Source organism: Diceros bicornis, chromosome 33 (genome assembly GCF_020826845.1).
Source record: "Diceros bicornis minor isolate mBicDic1 chromosome 33, mDicBic1.mat.cur, whole genome shotgun sequence".
NCBI lineage: Eukaryota > Metazoa > Chordata > Mammalia > Perissodactyla > Rhinocerotidae > Diceros > Diceros bicornis.
Window position 1 is genome coordinate 3,595,475 of NC_080772.1, and position 22,036 is coordinate 3,617,510.

A 22,036-nucleotide genomic window follows, 5' to 3' on the forward strand; every position below is an offset into this window, starting at 1 on the left:
AAATAAGGATCTATGTACAAACAATTGATTAAGAAAGTATCCCAGAAGAACTTAGGGAAGGAGAAAGTGGGACAGGGAAGTGGAGGAACTACTGACAATCTCCCAGCCTCTGGAGAAATGTGGAGTGCAAGTTAGACCTCAAAATTGTCACACCCAGAAGCAAGGTGTCTGTGGCACCTGTCATTGCACCTGTCAATCACTCGTTAAGCCTCACACCTGTAGGAACACAAAGTCCCAGGCAATATTGTCCTCCATGCATGCAGACAATTAGGGCTCCAGTGGCCCATGGACAGGCTTCCAAAAAGAACAAGTTGCAGGTGCTGGCTGTTGGAAGTAAAACCACAGAAAAGCTTTGAGGGTGCACAAAGTGGTTAAAAGGAAACCAAGGGTATTTGGGCAGAGCAGCAGGATGGTTGGCCACATAGACATGTGTGGGAAGCTTAGTTATGATTCTGAAGTTGTTTGTGAAAGCGAAATAGAACATAATAGTTTACTTACAGACTGAATCATTTCATGTCATTAGGGTATGAGCCTGGTACATCAGTGTATACAGGAAGGGTGGTCTTTCCCATAAGGAAAGAATATTAAAAAGCTACTTGTCAAGGTTTTCCCACTCCTGAAAAAGTGTGCATAAATAATGGAAAAGTTTGCCTTTGTCTTTGCATATACTTTTTCTTTCCTTCTTCTTCTACTTCTTTTTTTTAAAAAATCAATCCTCTTCAGATTATCTTGTTCTCTTTTTGGAAAAGTCCATAATTATTTATTTATTTATTTATTTCAGTGAGGAAGATTGGCCCTGAGCCAACACCCATTGCCAATCTTCCTCTTTTTACTTGAGGAAGAGTGGCCCTGAGCTAACATCTGTTTCCATCTTCCTTTATTTTGTATGTGGGACACAACCACACACAGTTTGATGTGTGGTGTAGGTTCATGCCTGGGATCCGAACCCACAAACCTGGGCTGCCGAAGCAGATCGTGATGAACTTAACCACTATTGCACCAGGCCAGCCTCGAGGAAATGTCCATAATTTTAATCAAATACAGTTGAGATTATCAGGCCAGCAACTTCTTCTATAGTTTTAACATGTTATTACATTTCTTTTATTTTTAAAATGCAACTTTCAGAGGGCAAAATTAGTTCCAAGTTATTGGTAGGGGTCTGCTATAGTGTTCAAGTACTAACAACATACCTACACTTACTAACACTACATAAATGTAGTAAAAATAATTTAGTTATTTTACTTTGAGTAGAGCAAAATAAAATAAACAACAAATATATGTGGTATGAGAATTTTAATCCATTTTCCTATAACATACCTCATGTTAAATTAGTAGACTCTTCTAGTTTCAATTTTCTCATCTTTAAAGAGATGATCCTAGCCATGATGGCGTTAACTTTCCTCCCACTGTAAACAACCAGAGCACTGGACAAAATACATGACAAAACTTATTCCAGGCATCAGACAAGACTGTGACCTACAAAGAAGAGAAGGCAGTGGGGTGAGCCCCAGCAGTGCTGCTCACTTCTCAGAGCATGCTCCGGACCATGGCTCAGAGAGGGGCACTCCAAGCAAAGAGCCAAGGTCTGTTTGAGTCTAGAAGGGTTACGGGTAGGGTCAGGAAAGGAGGAAGTGGATGGGATTTGAGTGACAGAATAGTAAAGAGAAAGGAACCCTACAAACAAAGAAGCCCAGAAATCTGCATGAGGGACCCCTACAGTTTGTGGCATAATACAAAGTCCCGCAAGCATAGAGTGAAACATCGTGTGACAGGTGAACAACAGTTCAGGAACTGTAATAGTTCCGTGAGCTCACACAGCCTGGGAGAAGTTTGCGTTTTGATCAGCGAGGTTAAGCTTTCTTGTTAAATTCCCGGGGCATTCAGCAGACATCTCACAATGGTAGTAGTAGGCTGAAACTTTTCCTCCCAAAACTGAACTGAAAAACAATGCTTGAACTTTAGTTTGGCTTACTCTGACTTTCTTAAATCAAATCCCATAATCTAAATTCCATGTTACCAATTATTTGCAATTTGTACTAGATTTTTGGTAATTATATCTTTTACTATTCAAAATTTTTATACTTAATGTTATGCTACTATCTAGACAGATTTCCTTCTCTGAACTATTCTAAAGTAATCCTATTTTCATTTTGCCTCTTCACTGACGTTTTTAGTGAAAAATACCTTGTATTTGCCCCTGTTTTATTTAATTTACTTCTCACTTTTGACAATTGAGTAAAGTAGTTTTGTTTTCCTTAATAAGCCACATTAATTTATAATAATAAATGATGTATTGTTATTATGAATACATATTGTAATAAAAGTCAATGAATCGGATTACTTTTAGAATAGTCTTGATCAAAATACTGCCTTTCTGTTATATTTCCCAAGGCTCATGAACTTCAGCACGATATATGAGTTCGTGCTGTAGTACTAGGATTGCTGGTATAATCATTATACAGACAGTGTTTTTCCTTGTCTCATTACCTGGGAAAAAATATAATTATGGAAAATATTGTGTTTGCCTGTGCATAACATTTCCCAAATGAGAGGTAAATGTCTAGATTTCTACCATGATATGATTATGTTTCATCTGAAATGTTTTCATATATCTTGAGTACTATGTGCACAGAGTTCAGTATGCATTAATATTCATGCTATACACTTTTCTCTAAACTTAATTACACAAAGAATATAGCTCTCTATTTCAAAATAGAAGTGAAAAGAAATTGCTCACAATTTCACAATCTTAATAATTGTTTTAAAAATATTTTTTACTAAAATATATAATATGTACCAAAAAGGAGCAGAAAACATAAATGTACAGTTTAATGAGTTACCACTTCAAGAAACCAGCATCCAGAGCAATAAATTGGATATGACAGCACTCAAGAAATTATCATCCAAGTCACTATGCCTTTGCCCTCCCCGAAAGTACCTACTAGTACAACTTATAAACCTCTATTCTACTAGTTTTGAACTTTATATAAATGAGATCATATACCAAACCATGAACATGTATTCTTTTGTTTCTGGCTTCTTTTACCAAATAGTGTATTTCTTGAGATTCAGGCACATTTTGTGTGTAGGTGGAATTCATTCATTTTCATTGCTGTATAGTATTCAATTATAAGATTTTGACCACAATTTATTCAACCTTTGTATAGTTGGTAGATAGTTCTGCTATTTTTAATTTCAGCTATTAGAAAAAATGCTCATAGGATCATCTTACCCATGTCGGTTAGTGACTTGGTGCATTTTTCTTGCATATAGAACTAAGAGAGGGATTACTGGATCATTTGCTGTGCATATATTCAAATTTAGGACATAATTCCAGAGAATCTATACTGATTTTACACTTCTATGAGTAGAATATGAGTATTCCTAATTAATGAACAGCCTTTCCTACCCTTGCCTATTTATCCATTTTGATGATGTAGTATGATATCTCCTTGTAGTTTTAATTGATATGATTGCTAAAGAGATTGAGAAATACTTTTAAGTTCTTAATATTAATTCATCAATATTTTCCTTTATTTATAGTGCTTTTGAGGCCTAAGTTAAGAAAAAATCTTCTAACCTAAGATCATGAGAATCTAATACTGTATTATCTTCTAGTAACTTGACTATTTTGCACCTCAAAATTAGATCTTCAATCTTTCAGTATTTGGTTCTTAGTATTCTGTGAAGTTGGGTTTATTTCACTTATTTTCATAAAGGTAGCCTATTGATATGACACTTTTTTCTGAAAGGCTCCCCTTGCAACCCTGCTTTCTACAGCTACAGTTTTTACAAATTAAGTATTCATGCATGTGTGTGTCTGTTTTTAGAATTGCTGTTCAGTCTCATTGTTCTGTATTGTTTTAATCCTTGCACCAACTCCATACTGTATAGAATTCCAAATTTTGTAATAAAGTCTGGATATGCAGAAAGCCAACCCTCCCAGCTTACTTTTATCTTAATAGCATTGAGGTGGACAGAATAGTGGTGTCTCCCAAGTATGTCCACATCCTAATTCCCAGAACCTATAAAATATGTTATTTTATGTGGCAAACAGGGACTTTTTTTTTTTTTTTGTGAGGAAGATCAGCCCTGAGCTAACAGCCATGCCAATCCTCCTTCTTTTTGCTGAGGAAGACCGGCCCTGAGCTAACATCTATTGCCAATCCTCCTCCTTTTTCTTCCCTTTTTCTCCCCAAAACCCCAGTAGATAGTTGTATGTCATAGTTGCACATCCTTCTAGTTGCTGTATGTGGGACGCTGCCACAGCATGGCTGGACATGTGGTATGTCGGTGTGCGCCAGGGATCCCAACCCGGGGGTGCCAGTCGCAAAGCTCGCACATTTAACCCCTAAGCCACGGGGCCGGCCCCCAAACAGGGACTTTCTGATGCAATTAAGCTAAGGATCTAAAAAAAGGAGAGATTATCCTGGATTATCTAGGTTGGCCCAATGTAATCACAAGGGTCCTTATAAGACAAAGATAGGAAAATCAGGTCGCAGAAAGAGATGTGATGATGAAAGGGGATAGTGGAGTAATGTGGGACCATGAATCAAGGAGTGTGGACAGCCTCTAAAAGCTGGAAAAAAGCAAGGAAATGAATTATCTCTTGGAGCTTCCAGAAGCAATACAAATCTAGCGACACCTTGATTTTAGGACTTACTTGTAGAACTGTAAGTTAATAAATTTGTGTTGTTTTAATCTATCATATGTGTTAATTGGTGAAGTAGCAGTAGAGAACTAATATGTGTCTTTACTTTTCTGAGACAATTTTTATATCTATATAAATTTGAAATTATGTTGTCTGTTGGAATTTTGATGAGAATTTCATTGCCTCTGGGGATCCAACTGGAAAGCATTAGCATATTAAATTCTTCAATCCGTATACATGGTATAACAAACCATTTATTTAGGATTTTCTTAATTTCTCTCAAAATTGATTATAGTTTATTATTTTGCTGATAAACACTTCTGCAAGTTTCATTTATTTTAAAATGTCTTTATTTCACCTTCATTACTGAAGAGTATTGTCTTGTTTTAAGGTATAGTTTTTTTCTCTTCTGGCTTATATTATTATTTTTCATGATTTAGCAATTAGTCTAATTTTCTCTTTTGGCTATGACTTTCTTTCCTCTTGCCTTTCTTGACAATTTCTATTTTTTTTTAGCAATTTAACTATGATGTGCCTGTGTGTAGTTTTCTTTGAATATATTTTGCTTGGTACATATGTCTTTTTAAATTTGTTGCTTGATGTCTTTTATTAGTTTTGGAGGACTCTTCTCCTTTCTCTCTTCAGTTATTATTTTCGCCCCATTCCACCTCCCTCTTCTAGGCTCCGATTGCGCACAGTAGACCTTCTTCGCCCTCTACGTCTTATGTGTGCTTCCATGTGTTCTTTTTGTCTTCAAACAATTACTTCTATAGTTGTTTTCTAACTCCTTCATTTCTTTCTAGTGCTTTTCTATGAAATAGAATGTACACCTAAATTAAAGAAAATTTATACTATGGGTGTTTCACATCAGATTTTTTCTCAAATCTCCCAAGTCCTGTAACTCAAAGTATTCTTTAACTGGGACCAATATATTGAATTTTATCAAAAATAATTTGCTATCTTGTTCAACATCATTTTCCAGAATAATAAAATAGCATGAGTGTTATGATTGTAAGTCAAATATTAAACAAATTGTTATAAAGAGTGGAAATGTAATCCTAAAAACATAATATTTAAGGCTGATTGAAAAACTGTAGCATATAGAAGTCTGTAAGAGTAGAGGCAGCACTTATAGTTACCAAATCAAGAAATGTTTCTTGAATGGATAGCTTTGTCTAACCCTGAAGACATTGTAGAATATTTTAGCAATGATCCTATGAGAAATTATTGAAAAATTATGGGAAGATGTGCAGTATTAGGCTCACTAAGTACACCTTAGTTTGAAACAGAGCTTTGGCAGATGATGTAAGGTTACAGTGGGTGGAGAAGTAAAGGGAGGCCAGGATTTGCAAAGAATAAAGATGTAAAACTGTTTCAAGCTTACCAGGGTTTTTTAAAAATTTCTATTACTTCCTATAATAATAAATAAAAGTCCTTTATTAATAGACTATGAAATAACTAATGACCCAATCTAATAAGCTAACAAACTCCAACTGATAATTTAAAATTTTTTAATTAAATGAAGGAAATAATAGTTAAGGTGTGTCAAGTTTTATAAGAAGGAAGAGTGAAAATGTTCTCTTTTTGGAGGGGAAATTATCTTCTTATAACTTGTAAACGGGTAGCCGACTTCATTTTGTGGCACAAAATGTGTCCCTTTGCCACCACGCAACATTTCCTGCCAAGCATGTCACTGGTATTACCTTACCTTCACATACTTTTATAAGGAATAGTGTCAGAACTTTTAAGTGTATTTGAATCTAGTAAAGCTTCAAGACTCTCAGCTACTGTTAATTGATAGAAGTGTCTCTGGAAATTAAATTACCCAAAATAATGTGTAGACAGTGAAAATAATCCAATTTTTCCTGTAAAAAGCATATACTGACTTTTATTATAGATTTTAAACAGAATTTTCTTCTATAGAACATGCCATAGTTCTTCATATAATTACCATCCTAGTCATATTATATGCAGGCTTTGGGTGGCAGTGGATGGGAATCTATAGGTTATCGTAAAGCAATCATCTTGATAAATTTGAAGTAACATTTTACAAATTAGAAAAGCCTTATTTCTTTTTAATACATGTCTTTTTGTTGGAATTTTCATCTCCAGAGAATGTGTGATGCATATATGGTCCAATTTATATGACAGCTCACATTCAGGCAAAGGTTGGGTGTGTAGTTGATATTAGCAACAAGGGAAAATGTATTTTCTTAAAATTGTGACAAACAGATGTGGGAGACCACCTGACTGGAACCTCAGGTGACACTCTTCCGTATGACGACAGCAGTCGCAGTCTTCTTCTGGTATCCAGGGAAGCACACTTGCTCACGTAGCACCCTGTGGTGCAGCCATTTGGCCTTCCCTAGCAGGGAAGAGAGTTCTTCCAGCAGAACAGGGAGCCAGGTCACTCAGGAAGCCAGATCAGGGCCAAAGTGCCATGTGAACGCTAATTCTCTTCTGCTGGACCTCCCGGCAGAAATGTGACTAAAACCTAGTTCAGAAAGCACTTTATGACTTTTTCTGATGATTATTTAGTTGCTTGGGCCATGGTTGTCATACTTGGGTCTCCAATACCTTTCAAATTTCATAGCAAGCAACTAGAATGTTGTTCAGTGAGTAGTTAGTGGTAAACTCAGCCTTTTCTTATTTTAATCGCTGAAGAAAAATGCCATAAGGATAATATATTGTAAAATTTTACCCAATTTTAAAATAGATGTAATCCGAAACTTAATATGCTTAATATTCCTAGCCTCTTTCTATACAACATCTAAAACTTTGTAACATAAGGTACATCTTTAGGAATATAACCTTGATCAAAACCAGATCAAAGCATATATGTAGTATCCTTGGAAATGTCGTTAATATTAGATGAGTGCCTCTGATATATTATGCATGTCATCTCATTAATATATTATAAATATAAATAATCCATATTGAAAACCGAGTATAATGTATTAAGAACTGTCTCCTGGCTGAATTCAGGATTTTCACAAATATGACTGTGATACAATTGAGAGACACAAAGAGTATATGTGAGTTTATTGCAGGCAAACAGTAAAATATCACATATAGCTGCTCAGAGCAGAGACATAACAGGCCTCCCAGCAGCAAAGAAAAGTTTCCAAGGCCCTAAAGGCCCAGCTAAAAGTGAGAGGCTTATTCGTGTCTGCTGTCTATGAAGAGCGTATGGGATCTTTTCAAATTCTCTGGTTTGTGTTTTGCAAGGGTATTTTTATGTTCCTGTTCCTTACAACTGTTCTAGAGAGACTGGCTGGTCCCTAGTCTGCTTCCAGGTGAGCACAGCCTCTTCTGAGTGTGCACTGTCCCAAGCACTGCAGGCCCAGGCCCGTCCAAGTCCAGTCCTGACTAAACAGTAATTGCAATGTTGCTCACAAGCATGGTGCCAAAATGCATCAGCAAGAGGACGAGATGAAGAAGCTACAGGGAAATGACCTCAGTGCTGTGTTTGCACGACTGGAGCCAAGCCTTGACTTGCTCAGGTCAAAGAGAAACTCACCACAGTCTCTTTGCATCGTTTGTCTAACATCTACATCGGAAAGCTAATGAAGATTCATGAATTCTTTGCTTTCTTTTCGCCAAGCTCCACTTTAGAAAATATTTGAAAGATGTTTTATATAAGATTCAATAAAATTTGATTAGAACAAAGGAGTGGGGCATCTATGCAACGCTGAGGTATTGTATTTTTAGATGCTGTAAAACTGGTTCTCCAATTGGTTTCTCTTACAACACTCTTTTATAAAGCACTCTAGATTTGAATGTTATGATAGGAAGAAAAAGGGCCATAGGAATTAGAAATATAAAAAAAAAAAGAAAAAAACAGGATTCATTGAAGGAGAACATAAAGGCTTTGTTCTCTCTAAATACCTATTGAGTATCTCTTATGTACTATATACAAAAAGTAGAATATTTGCCCCCAAAAGCTTACCTATTAAGTCAGTCATTTTTCCCTGACTTCATAAAAAGCTTATTCAGCCTAGTGATGAAGAATCCTAAAGTATGCTAAACAAAACCACTGCCATTCATGCCATTTGATGGTTCTTAGATAAGCAGTTGGATGTATACTTCAAAGGTCCTGACTGAGTATAGTAAATGTGCACATACTTTAAATGTCTGTCTTCTGGATGGCTTCATGCTGTCCATTATTATTATTTTATTCATTTATTCTTATTTAATTTACTTATTAAGTTAATTGTTTTATTAAGAAGTGGTATTTAGACAGATAAGTCTATGAGTCTCCTCCTCAAATTGAACTATATTCCCTAATAATTTTAGAAAGAACTTAGAAATAAGTCCACATTTTAGGAGAAGAAAACAGCCCTGGCATGAGCTGCAAGCTAGGAAAATGAACATGTCACAGAGAAACAATGTGATAAGAAGGTGTGAAAGAAAGTTTAAGAAATATCATTACTTGTGTCAAATGTTTATTTGTTCCCTCTTTGATGTACAGAAATTTCTGGAGTATTATCCCAATTATATTGTGACCTTTACTTTTGTTTGAGATATGTCCCAAACTTCTGAAAAAAGACATGAGCTATGAAAGAGAGAACTGTTATTGAAAGTGTTTCATATAAGAATACTGGGTGTATTTAAATTGAGATTCAAGAAAATCTATGCAATGTAGCAGAAATAAAGTTTGTTTTTGGCTTTATTAAATTAAACTGCAACATGACACAGAAAAGTGCACAAAACATAAATGTCTAGCTCAATGAATTATTAGAAGTGAATGATTTCCATGTGTGAAACTAGGTGGAACATTGTTCATTCCCCACCATCTCAACTCATGTTCTCTCCCAATCATTAATCCCTCGCTTCTCAAAGAAAACACCTTCCTTCCTGAATTCTATCAGTTTAGATTGATTGTGCTTATTTTGAGAGTTACATAAATGGAATTGTAGGCAATGTGTACGCTTTTGTGTCTATCTTCTCTCCCTCAGTATCATGTTTGCGAGTGCTTCCATTTAGGTGCATATAAGAGAAGTGTTTTTATTTTCCTAGTGGTAGAGTATTCCAATTTATGTAAGTACCACAATGTATGCAGGAATTCTACTCTTAGTTGGCACTCGGGTTGTCTCCTGCATTTGGGCTTATACAAATAATGCAACAATAATTACTATGCATATTTTGATGTACATATTTATGTATTGTTGTTGAGTGTATTTATTGAATGGTAACTGTTGGTTTTTCTTAAGTTATTCTCTCACAAGCAAAGAGTTTTTACTCTTTTTACTTTTACCCATTCTTATGGGTTCAGAGTGGTAAATCATTACAGTTTTAATTTGTATTTCTCCAATGTGTAATAACCTTGAACACCTTTTTGTACATTAAATGGCCATTTTGATGTGTTATTTTTGAAGTACCTAATCAAGCTTTTTGCCATTTTTAAAGTGAATTTCCTGTTTTTCTTATTAATTTGTATAAGTTCTTGTAAAGAAAGCATATTCTAGGTGTGAGACCTTTGTTGCCTACTTGTATCATAAATATCATCTTCTAGTCCATATGGACCACGGATATCCTGTGTCCCACAGTGGAAGAAATTTATTTGCCTATCATTCTGGGTGGAATTAAAACTGACTAAATACTCTCCAAAAATGGTAGTTACAGAATTTTGCTGATATTAGTCAGACAAACCTGAAATAATTATGAATCTCCAGTATGATACATAACATCATGTACTAGAATATATATAAACTAGGTTTTGTAAAGTTTGAAATTATAAAAAATGTAATTATAAACTAGGTATGGCAAGTATATAAGTAGAAGATATACAATCTAAGAAGCAGAGTTAGGATGGATGAGATATTAGGAAATGGGAGTAAAGATCCTATTTCTAAGTAAAAAGCAAGTATTGGCTTCTAATTATTGGATCTATAACTCACCACAACCAACGTCATGGCAAGGTATGTTAAAAATATTTTAAATAATATATCCAGAGATGCTCTGTACAAGCCCAGAATGTTCCCTGTCTTATGACAATAATGTCTTACTCTAGCAAAATAAATGTTCTAAACTGACAGAAGGCTAGAGCTGGTACACATATATCAGTTCATGTAATTATCGACATTGAAAGAGAGATGGAGTAAGGGTGGCATTATAAACTGTGTAATGTGGTAGGAAGTATTGAGAACCCCAAAGGCTTTATAACAGGTGCAACCATTTTCTTTATTATTGGCAAAGTTTTTCTGTAAAATTACTCAAAAAGACCCAAAAAGAGAAAGTCATTTATGTTATTCTGGTAACTGGTGGAAACCAGCTTTATTCTTATGTCAATTTCTCTGTACACATGTAGAATATATTCAGTCTGTATTGAAAATAGAATATTGATAAAGGTATATTAGTGCTTTAAAGTAATTTAAAATAACTTGAGAAATTTAAACTTAAGAGAAATAATATAGCATCAATAATGATATATTTCAGGAAACAAAAAGCTACACAAAATGTAAACTTTAGAAATCCTAATGAACAATAAAAACTCAAAACAACTTTAACATTTAAACATTGCAAACATCTTTACTATAAAATATATCCAGAGATGCTCTGTACAAGCCCAGAATGTTCCCTGTCTTATGACAATAATGTCTTACTCTAGCAAAATAAATGTTCTAAACTGACAGAAGGCTAGAGCTGGTACACATATATCAGTTCATGTAATTATCGACATTAAAAGAGAGATGGAGTAAGGGTGGCATTATAAACTGTGTAATGTGGTAGGAAGTATTGAGAACCCCAAAGGCTTTATAACAGGTGCAACCATTTTCTTTATTATTGGCAAAGTTTTTCTGTAAAATTACTCAAAAAGACCCAAAAAGAGAAAGTCATTTATGTTATTCTGGTAACTGGTGGAAACCAGCTTTATTCTTATGTCAATTTCTCTGTACACATGTAGAATATATTCAGTCTGTATTGAAAATAGAATATTGATAAAGGTATATTAGTGCTTTAAAGTAATTTAAAATAACTTGAGAAATTTAAACTTAAGAGAAATAATATAGCATCAATAATGATATATTTCAGGAAACAAAAAGCTACACAAAATGTAAACTTTAGAAATCCTAATGAACAATAAAAACTCAAAACAACTTTAACATTTAAACATTGCAAACATCTTTACTATAAAATATATCCAGAGATGCTCTGTACAAGCCCAGAATGTTCCCTGTCTTATGACAATAATGTCTTACTCTAGCAAAATAAATGTTCTAAACTGACAGAAGGCTAGAGCTGGTACACATATATCAGTTCATGTAATTATCGACATTAAAAGAGAGATGGAGTAAGGGTGGCATTATAAACTGTGTAATGTGGTAGGAAGTATTGAGAACCCCAAAGGCTTTATAACAGGTGCAACCATTTTCTTTATTATTGGCAAAGTTTTTCTGTAAAATTACTCAAAAAGACTCAAAAAGAGAAAGTCATTTATGTTATTCTGGTAACTGGTGGAAACCAGCTTTATTCTTATGTCAATTTCTCTGTACACATGTAGAATATATTCAGTCTGTATTGAAAATAGAATATTGATAAAGGTATATTAGTGCTTTAAAGTAATTTAAAATAACTTGAGAAATTTAAACTTAAGAGAAATAATATAGCATCAATAATGATATATTTCAGGAAACAAAAAGCTACACAAAATGTAAACTTTAGAAATCCTAATGAACAATAAAAACTCAAAACAACTTTAACATTTAAACATTGCAAACATCTTTACTATAAAATTTGTAATATTCTCTTTGTCTCAGAAATATGTTAAAATTTCAATTTAGACTTAATGAAATGTTTGTTTTTCCTTAACAGTGAATAACATTTTCAAAAATAAAAAATCACTTAATCTACATATCAAGCAGATGCTGGGAGTGGCCGTGGAGGTAGAGGAGTGCTGGCGACATCTGTGGCCGTGGAGGTGGAGGAGTGCTGCCACATCGGTGGCCGTGGAGGTAGAGGAGTGCTGGCGGCATCACTGAGGCTGCAGCAGCAGCAACCACCCACGATGGAAGAGCTCTATTGTCCGTGCTGTTGCACGGACACAGGTGAGTCATAGTGGAGCTTTAATTTAATGCACAGGCTATTGAACTCCAGAGCAAGCATTTTAGCCTGTGAACTGTTTCTTACTATTGTCACTAAATTTACCAGTGAAAGCATATTTAATTCTGTACTTTCCAATGAAAAAAAAAATTAAAACACAAACAAATAGAAACCTGGCCTACCTCCTGTGTACTTTCTCTCACCGAAGCAAAAGTCTAAATTACTCGTGCTTAGGTAACATATTTCACTTGGCACAATAATTTGGGGTAAGGAATCAAGATTGATAATGTTTCTTAAATATTATTAGAATGCATAATTTTTGTTAAAAATTTATTGTCTCGGTTTTTTGTTTGTTTGTTTGTTTTTGGTGAGGAAGGTTATCCCTGAGCTAACATCTGTTGCCCATCCACCTCTTTCTGCTGAGGAAGATTGGCCCTGGGCTAACATCTGCGCCCATCTTCTCTACTTTATACACGGGACTCCTGCCACAGCATGGCTTGATAAGCAGTGTGTAGGTCCACGCTCAGAATCTGAACCCACGAACCCCGGGCCACGGAAGCAGAGCACACGAACTTAACCACTATGCCACTGGGCCGGTCCCTATTCTCTCATTTAAATCTACTCATCAACTCTGTATGAAATACATATATAGAGAAAATAATAAAAAAAATTAAAAATATGAAATATGTGAGAATTTATGAAAGAGAAAATATCATTGATGATGAGCAAATGCTTTTGTTATTAGAATAAAATATGGACTAGATAAAATAATGAATGTTTTTTAACTGAATAAGAAGTGATGTATTTTATAGACCATTTTGTGTAAATCGGAGAAAATTGGAAATTTTTGTCTTCTAGGAATTGTGTAGATTGGAAGCAAAAAGTATAAGTATAAACTTTTTACTGAAAGGATGACATTTTTCAGGATTAAAAAGGAGAGAAAGTATTTTTGGAGCTCTGGAAATAATTTAAAAAGAACAATTTAGAGTTTGAAAATTACAAAAAGAGTAAGTAGGGATGAATTCCTAAAAAGTCAGAGTTATTCTAATCATGAAAGTGGTTAAATGAGGTATTATCTGTGGTAGAGAGGCTTGCAGTTCCATCCTAGAAAGTGAAAGACACTGTCACTCTAACCTCTTTAGTCCCTTTAGTTCTTTTAACCAACTTATGCTGTAAATTGAGCAAACAGCATCATAAATAAAAGAAAGAGGAGGAGAGGAGGGGAAGGTCTTCCATTTGCTGACCTATTTCTGATGTTTCTCCTCCATCAAGAGAGTTACTTTAGAAGATTGTAGATAAATATAGTTAGCTCATTTACCCCGAGACAGACAGAGGAACAGGGCTATATTTACTATTAGCTCAACTACTTGTACTAAAGAGAACAGATTTATTAAACTAAGTCATCACTTGGGTTATATATTTTTACATGTACAAAATAACCTCACTTTCATAACATATTTTAAACAACAAATTCACATATCTAATCAAATCATAAATATGTTTTGTCCCTTTTTTTCCAAAAGAAAAAATATTTTATAAAAGTGTAATATTTTATGTTTCCATACGCAGACTGCCCAGCAGCCCAGGGCTGACGACCACCAGCAGGCTGCGATGAGCATAAAGAGAGCTTGCAGACATCTCCTGGGCAGCTTGCGGACCTCTCCCCTCTCTGCCCACTGAGCCTTCAGAGCTGACTTCACAGAGGTAGCACTGGAAACGCTATCACATTCGGTACCGTCTTTTTAGGACAGCCTCATGGAAATCGATAGACTGAAATCATTCGCCCATATCCAAATGATGTTGGCCTTGGATATATGGTCTGACCATCTTGAACTTTCTCATCATATCAAAATTACTGCATTTATGCTGTTGTGATATTACTGTCACTTTCACGTTTGAGTTGGAAGAGTCAGTCTTGCACAGGATCTTTCCTTCCCTGTGCCTAAATTTTGAGTAGCTTCTACAGTATCAATAGTGGTTTCTGAGTCTTAAAAACATGTTGAAGAATGTGAATTGCCATATAATTAAAAGTTATTTTATTAAAATAAGCACAAATCGAAAAACCCAGTGTAAAATTTGCATCATTTTAAAGACACAATGGAGGGGTACTTGATAGACATTTGCACTTGTGGCCAGCTGCATCTGGCTATGCTCCCAGAACCCCCAGAGGTTCTCTTAGACTTCGAGATGCTTTTAGGAGGGCTACAGGGGGAGAGTCTGAGAATCTCTGTTTAGCTGATTTTCACCTTCTTTCCTCCGCTTTCTACTTCCTTTAGAAATGTCCTTTTATCACACGCACCATTCTAACACATGACCATGTTTCTCACAATAGAAAAAAGAGACATGATAAAACTAATTCACACTCAAGTTCCAAGAATAATTTATTTGTATGAAGCCATAATATAAAAGAAAAAATAATGAAATGCCACATATTTCCAATATATTTTCTTCCTTGTAAGAGATGTCTTGGTGTAATTTTGGCAGCTTGCAACATTCCAAGGATTGTTCAAATCATATCACAAGCGCAACTGACCTCAATTCTTTAGAGTATAAAAAATATGTGATGTATTATACATTTCTATAATGTCTCCATGGTAATAAAAACATGTCTGAGCTTCCATTGGATAATAATAGCCATATTACTTTTGGGGGGTATCAGTTGTATTATTATGTAATACTTCACAAAATTTCTAGTGTTCTTTTTAGTATTAAGTTTTAAATATATGAAAATTAAAGCACAAAGAAATTAGTGACTTCTTGAAGCTGATCAGTCTTGGTTTGTTTGTTGCAGAGCAAGTATTTGAACCTAGTTGTGTCTGATTTTGCAGCCTTACTTTAACAACCGTGCAATCATTACTACAATAACCTAGAATAACAGATAAAGATTTAAGGATAATTGTGGAGGTCTTAAGGTGAGAAGAATTAAAAATTTGGTTTTCATAATAATAAGAGGTAACATCTTTAATTTTAACAGGAGGTGCATATGTAGAAGTGGAGGATTAGTTCAACAAGCCTACCGTTGAAGGTTTAAATCCTGCCGAGGGCAATTAATTTTCTTACGCTATTAAGATAAACATAAATAGAACTGTTCACTATACACTTTTGGAAACATTTGAAATCCATAATTCTGTCTTATCTGCATACATTTAAGATCGTAAAACTTCAATGTAAGACAAGGAGTTTGCCCTGATACCCTTGGTCAAATTTGGAATTGAGCTGAAAGTCTTGGCAGCTGAAAGCTTATTTTATCCTCAAGGTTATTAGCCACTCTGTAAAAGCCAAATTTATTTGTTTTTATTTTTGCACATTCACTCTAGAGTGAATTTTATACCGTCTAAAGACAACCTGTTTGAAAAGAAATGTAGCTTTAGTTAAAGAAGGGGAAAATTGCCCCAACAGGTTTATTTTCCATTAGATTTCTCATCTACTGCCTCTGTCTATTCTTAATCTTAGTAAAGCTATTTATTTGAAAGGTGAAATAGCTGTCTTTCAGGAACTGAAGACAGAGCAATATGAATTTTTACCAGCACAATGTGTGTGTACCTGTGAATGATTAATTGAAGGCTTCACATATGAACAAAATGATGTAGGAGATTTGATAAATACTCATTCAATCAAGGAAGATCAACAACCTATGTATTTTAGCCCTCGTTCTCTATGTGTCTGTTTATCTGTAAACCTCATACTCTGATCTTGTCAGCTCTTCTCCTTAAACCAATTTACATTTCATCTTCTTCTATCTACAAATTCAGTGTGTGTGATGGAGATAATGACTTCAGGGGGCTAGCACTGCTGCTATAAGATCTAAAGAGAAGCTCAATCTCCTGGAAAGAAAAAGTATCTTAAGACTTGAAGCCACAAGAGTTTGACCTATGTATACATACTACTGAAATTTTTGCATTTCTCTATCCTAGCCTGACTAAATTGCTTTAACTGTTAATATTGTTTTAATTTGTGTATATTTTGAAAGATATTACATGAATTATTATTGTCATTTAGCATTTGAACTCTAAAAATTTTCAGTATGTTATATGGAAGGAATTTGGTCTTTCTTTCAAAGACAGCTCATCAAATAAAATTACCAATAATCAAGAAAGAAGTTAATTCTTCTACTGGTTATATAAGCAGAATTTAATGCATCAAAATTATATATTAGATATAAAAAGTTCATATAATCTTTTCTCTTATCCTTATGTTTACCTTTTCAATAAATGAAAAGTTTCTGAAATCTAACCAAATAGACAATTCTCTAAATATTTCTTCTCATAATAATCACTTTTTGTCAGAGTCTGTGTTTATCCCAACCTGATCAATCAAAACACTGAAATATTTTTTATGAATTAATCAAGCAATGCTTTTAAATACCTACCATTTACAAGATACTGTGGTACACATTGTAAGGGATGCTGTATTTAATACATGGTGTCTATTCTTCAGGTAGTCTTGTAATCCAGTGAGGAAAATAAAAGAAATGCACACGAGAAGAAACCAATATTCAACCCATAAATTATAAGTGAAAAATTAATTGCGCGGAAAGTTAAAATGTCTTCTTTCAAAACATTCTCTATTTCTATCATATATCTTCAGTTTTACTGCCAACCATTCTTTATTGTCTTATTTGCATACATTTATGGTTGTCATTCCTACTTCCATTCTTTTCATATGTAATCTATCCAACATTTGCATTCAGAATAATTTTCCAATAAGAGCAATTTTAGTGTACGCTTCTGGGGCTGAAAGTTGTCTTAACAATCTCATTTAGAAACTGCTTCTTGCTCATCTTTGTAATCACTACAGCACTTAAAACAGAAATTATTACATGGTGGAACCAATTATTTTCATTTGCTGAACTGAGTGGCTGAACTGAGTGGAGGAGAAAAGAACCTCAGTTCTTTTCTCCTCCACGGTACTTTTCTGTGATTTCCCATTGTTTTCATGATTTTCTCAAAATTATGAGACTAAACTTTAAATCCCATTATTACCTGTATTCAATTTACATATCAATATTATCTGATATGACTCCACAAAACCACCCTGCCATTTCAACCAAACCATTCTCTTCTTTATCCCTGGAAGATGCTAGTTTCCTTTCACAGTCTGACCTTCTCCACACTACACTAAATCTACTAAAATCTCACCTATCCTTTAGCAGAAAAAAAAGCGATGCTTGTGGTATATATATACACACATTGGGATATTATTCAGCCATGAGACAAAAGAAAATCCTGCTATTAGCAACAGCAGGAATGGACCTTGATGACATTATGCTAGGTGATATGTTGGGCAGAGAAAGACAAATACTATATGATATCATTTATATATGGAATCTGAAAAAGCCAGACTTAGATAAACAGACATTAGAATGGTGGTTACTGGGGACTGGGTGGTGAGGGAATTGGGGAGATGTTGGTCAAAGGGTATAAACTTACAGTTGGAAGATGAATAAGCTCTGGGGAGCTAATGCCCAGCATTATGATTATAGTTAACAATACTGATTATATACTTGAAAGTTGCTAAGAAAGTAAATCTTAAATGTTCTCACCACAAAAAAGAAATAGTAATTGTGTGACATGATGGAGGTGTTAGCTAACATTATGGTGATAATCATATTGAAATATATAACCGTATCAGATCAACATGTTGTACACCTTAAACTTATACAATGTTATATGTCAGTTATATCTCAATAAAAAAGGGGGATGCTTGTACAGGATTATTGAATGAATGAGACTCTTCAAATAATTTCTGTGAAGCCTAGAGGACACTGACTAGTATACATTAATTTAGCAGAGATATTATGTCTCCTTTTATTCATCAATTGATTCGTTCTAATTATAATTAACTAAAGATTTGCTATTTGCAAAACTCTCAGGATATAGCAATAAATAAAATAGATGTAACCCCTGCTTTCACAGGCATTATATTCTAATGGGAAAGATAATGAATGAATAAGCAAAATGGAATATCTATAACAATCTTTACTTTTCCTTCATAGCTTTGATAATAATTTTATTCCTCTAAAAAAACTCATTGTTTTAATTTACTTTCCTCTAATTCCAATAAAATGAACATTTTTCAAATTAATAATTAATTGATTTTATTTTTGTAAACACATAGAGATTGATTCTTTCCTTTGTCCTTTATTATTTCTTTTTTTTCTAACTTCATTGAGATAATATGTGACAAATAGTATTGTGTTGGTTTAAGGCATACAATGTATTCATATAGTGTATCAAATGTGTATATGATATGTATATGTTATATATATGTTATAAAATACATATAAATATCATATATGCATATTTATTATGTATGTGTGTGTGTGTATCACACCTTCTTTATCCATTCATCTGTTGATAGACACTTCGGTTGTTTCCATATGTTGGCTATTATGAATAACGCTGCAATGAACATGAGAGTATAGATATCTCTTCAAAATTCTGTTTTTGTTTCCTTTCGATATGTACCTAGATATGGAGTTGCTGGATCATATGGTAGTTCTATTTTTAATATTTGGAGAAACCTCCATACTCTTTTCCATAGTGGTTGTACCAGTTTACATCCCCACCAACAGTGCATAAGAGTTCCCTTTTCTCCATGTCCTTACCAACACTTATCTCTTGTCTTTTTGATGATAGCCATTCTAACAGTTGTGAGGTGATATTGTGTTTTTTTTTTTTATTGTGGTAACATTGGTTCATAACATTGTATAAATTTCAGGTGTATATCATTATACTTCTATTTCTGCATAGATTACATCATTGTTCACCACCCAAATACTTATTACAATCCATCACCACACACATATGCCTAATCATCCCTTTTTCCCTCCTTCCTCCCCCCTTCCCCTCTGGTAACCACCAGTCCAGTCTCTGTCTCTATGTGTTTGTTTGTTGTTGTTTTTATCTTCTACTTCTGAGTGAGATAATATGATGTTTGTCCTTCTCCCTCTGACTTATTTCACTTAGCATAGTACCCTCAATGTCCATCCATGTTGTCACAAATGGCTGGATTTCATCGTTTCTTATGGCTGAGTAGTATTCCATTGTGTATATATACCACATCTTCTTCATCCGTTTGTTCCTTGATGAGCACTTAGGTTGCATCCAAGTCTTGGCTATTGTGAATAATGCTGTGATGAACACAGGGGTGCATGTATCTTTATGCATTGGTGTTTTCATGTTCTTTGGATAAATATCCAGCAGTGGAATAGCTGCATTGTGTGGTAGTTCTATCCTTGATTTTTTGAACAATAGAAAAAAATAAACAAATGGGACTACATCAAATTAAAAAGCTTCTGCACAGCAAAGGAAACCATCAACAAAACAAAAAGACAACCTAACAATTGGGAGAAGATATTTGTAAACCATATATCTGATAAGGGGTTAATCTGCAAAACATATAAAGAACTCATACATCTCAATAACAAAAAAACTAACAACCTAATTAAAAAATGGGCAAAAGACCTGAACAGACATTTCCCCAAATAAGATATACAGATGGCCAACAGGCACATGAAAAGATGTTCAACATCACTAATTATTAGGGAAATGCAAATCAAAACTACAATAAGATATCACCTGACGCCCATCAGAATGGATACTGTGTTTTTGATTTGCATTTCCCTGATGCTTAGTGATGTTGAGCACCTTTTCATGTACCTGTTGGCCGCTTTTTGTCTTCTTTGGAAAAATGTCTATTCAGTTCCTCTGCCCATTTTTAAATCATATTATTTGTTTCTGTGTTATTGAGTTGAGTGAGTTCTTTATATATTTCAGATATTAATCCCTTATCAGAAATGTGATTTGCAAATATCTTCTCCCATTCTATAGGCTGCATTTTCATTTTGTTGATAGTTTTCTTTGCTGTACGGAAGCTTTTTAGCTTGAAGTAGTCCCACTTGTTTATTTTTGCTTTTGTTACCTTTGCTTTTGGTGTCACATCCAATAAAATCATTGTCAAGTCCAATGCCAATGAGCTTTTTCCGTATGTTTTCTTCTAGAAATTTTATGGTTTCAAATGTCACACTCAAATCTTTAACCCAGTTAGAGTTGATTTTTTTGTTTGGTGAAAGATAGAGATCTAGTTTAATTCAGTTTGCATGTGGCTGTCCAGTTTTCCAAGCACACTTTATTGAAGAGACTATCATGTCCCCATTATATATTCTTGGTTCCTGTGTCATAAATTAATTGACTATATATGCATGGGTTTATTTCTGGGCTGTCTATTCTGTTCCATTAATCTCTGTGCCTGTTTTTATGCCAATACTATACTATTTGATTACTATCGCTTTGTAATATAGTTTGAAATCAGAGAGCATGATTTCTCCAACTTTGTTCTTCTCTCTCAAGATTGCTTTGGCTATTCATGGTCTTTTGTGGTTCCATGTGAATTTTAGAATTGTTTTTTCTATTTCTGTGAAAAATGCCATTAGAATTTTGATAGCGATTGGGTTGAATCTGCAGATCACTTTAGGTAATATGGACATTTTAACAATATTAATTCTTCCAATAAATGAGCACAGAATATATTTCCATTTATTTATGTCTTCTTCAATTTCTTTCATCAATATCTTACAGCTCTCAGTGTATAGATCTTTTACTTGCTTGGTTAAATTTATTCGTAAGTATTTAGGAATTTGAATTTGGCCTCCAAAAGATGTGTTTGGAAATGTTCCCACATCTTCTATTTTTTGGAAAAGTTTGAGAAGGATTGATATTAATTCTTCTTTAAATGATTAATGAAATTCATCAGTTACAGCCATTTGATCCTAAATTTTGTTTGTTGGAAGGTTTTTGATTACTGATTCAATCTTCTTATTAGTACCTGGTCTATTCAGAGTTTATATTTCATCATGACAATCTTGGTAGGTTGCATGTTTTTAGGAATTTATCTATCTCTTCTAGGTTGTCAATTTTGTTGGCACATAGTTGTTTATAATAGTCTCTCATTATCCTTTCTATTTGTCTGGTATCATTTGTTTTATCTCCTCCTTCATTTCTGATTTTACTTATTTGAATCCTCTTTTTTTTTCTTGGTTCATCTAGCTAAAGATTTGTGTATTTTATTTATCTTCTCAAAAACCAGTTGTTAATTTATTTGATTTTTTTTTCTTGTTTTTCTGGTCTCTATTTCATTTATTTCTACTTTGATCTTTGTTATTTCCTTCATTCTACTGACTTTGGGCTTAGATTTTTTTCTTCTTTTCTAGCTCTTTGAGGAACAGATTAGGTTGTTTATTTTAGATATTTCTTTTTTATAAATATAGCCATTTATTGCTATAAAGTTCCTTAGTAGAACATTTTGCTACATCTCATAAATTTTGGTATTTTGTATTTCCAT

General features: G+C 34.0%; 1 long non-coding RNA gene across 1 annotated transcript in view; it reads left to right on the forward strand.

Annotated features, from left to right (window-relative positions):
* Window positions 1–15,117, forward strand: part of LOC131396650 (uncharacterized) — a 35,534-nt gene extending 20,417 nt beyond the window's left edge. Inside the window, exons 3-5 of the long non-coding RNA XR_009216604.1 lie at window positions 12,467–12,537; window positions 12,607–12,699; window positions 14,264–15,117. This is a non-coding gene — a long non-coding RNA (uncharacterized LOC131396650). The remainder of the gene's footprint in view (window positions 1–12,466; window positions 12,538–12,606; window positions 12,700–14,263) is intronic.
* The last annotated feature ends 6,919 nt before the right edge of the window (window positions 15,118–22,036 follow it).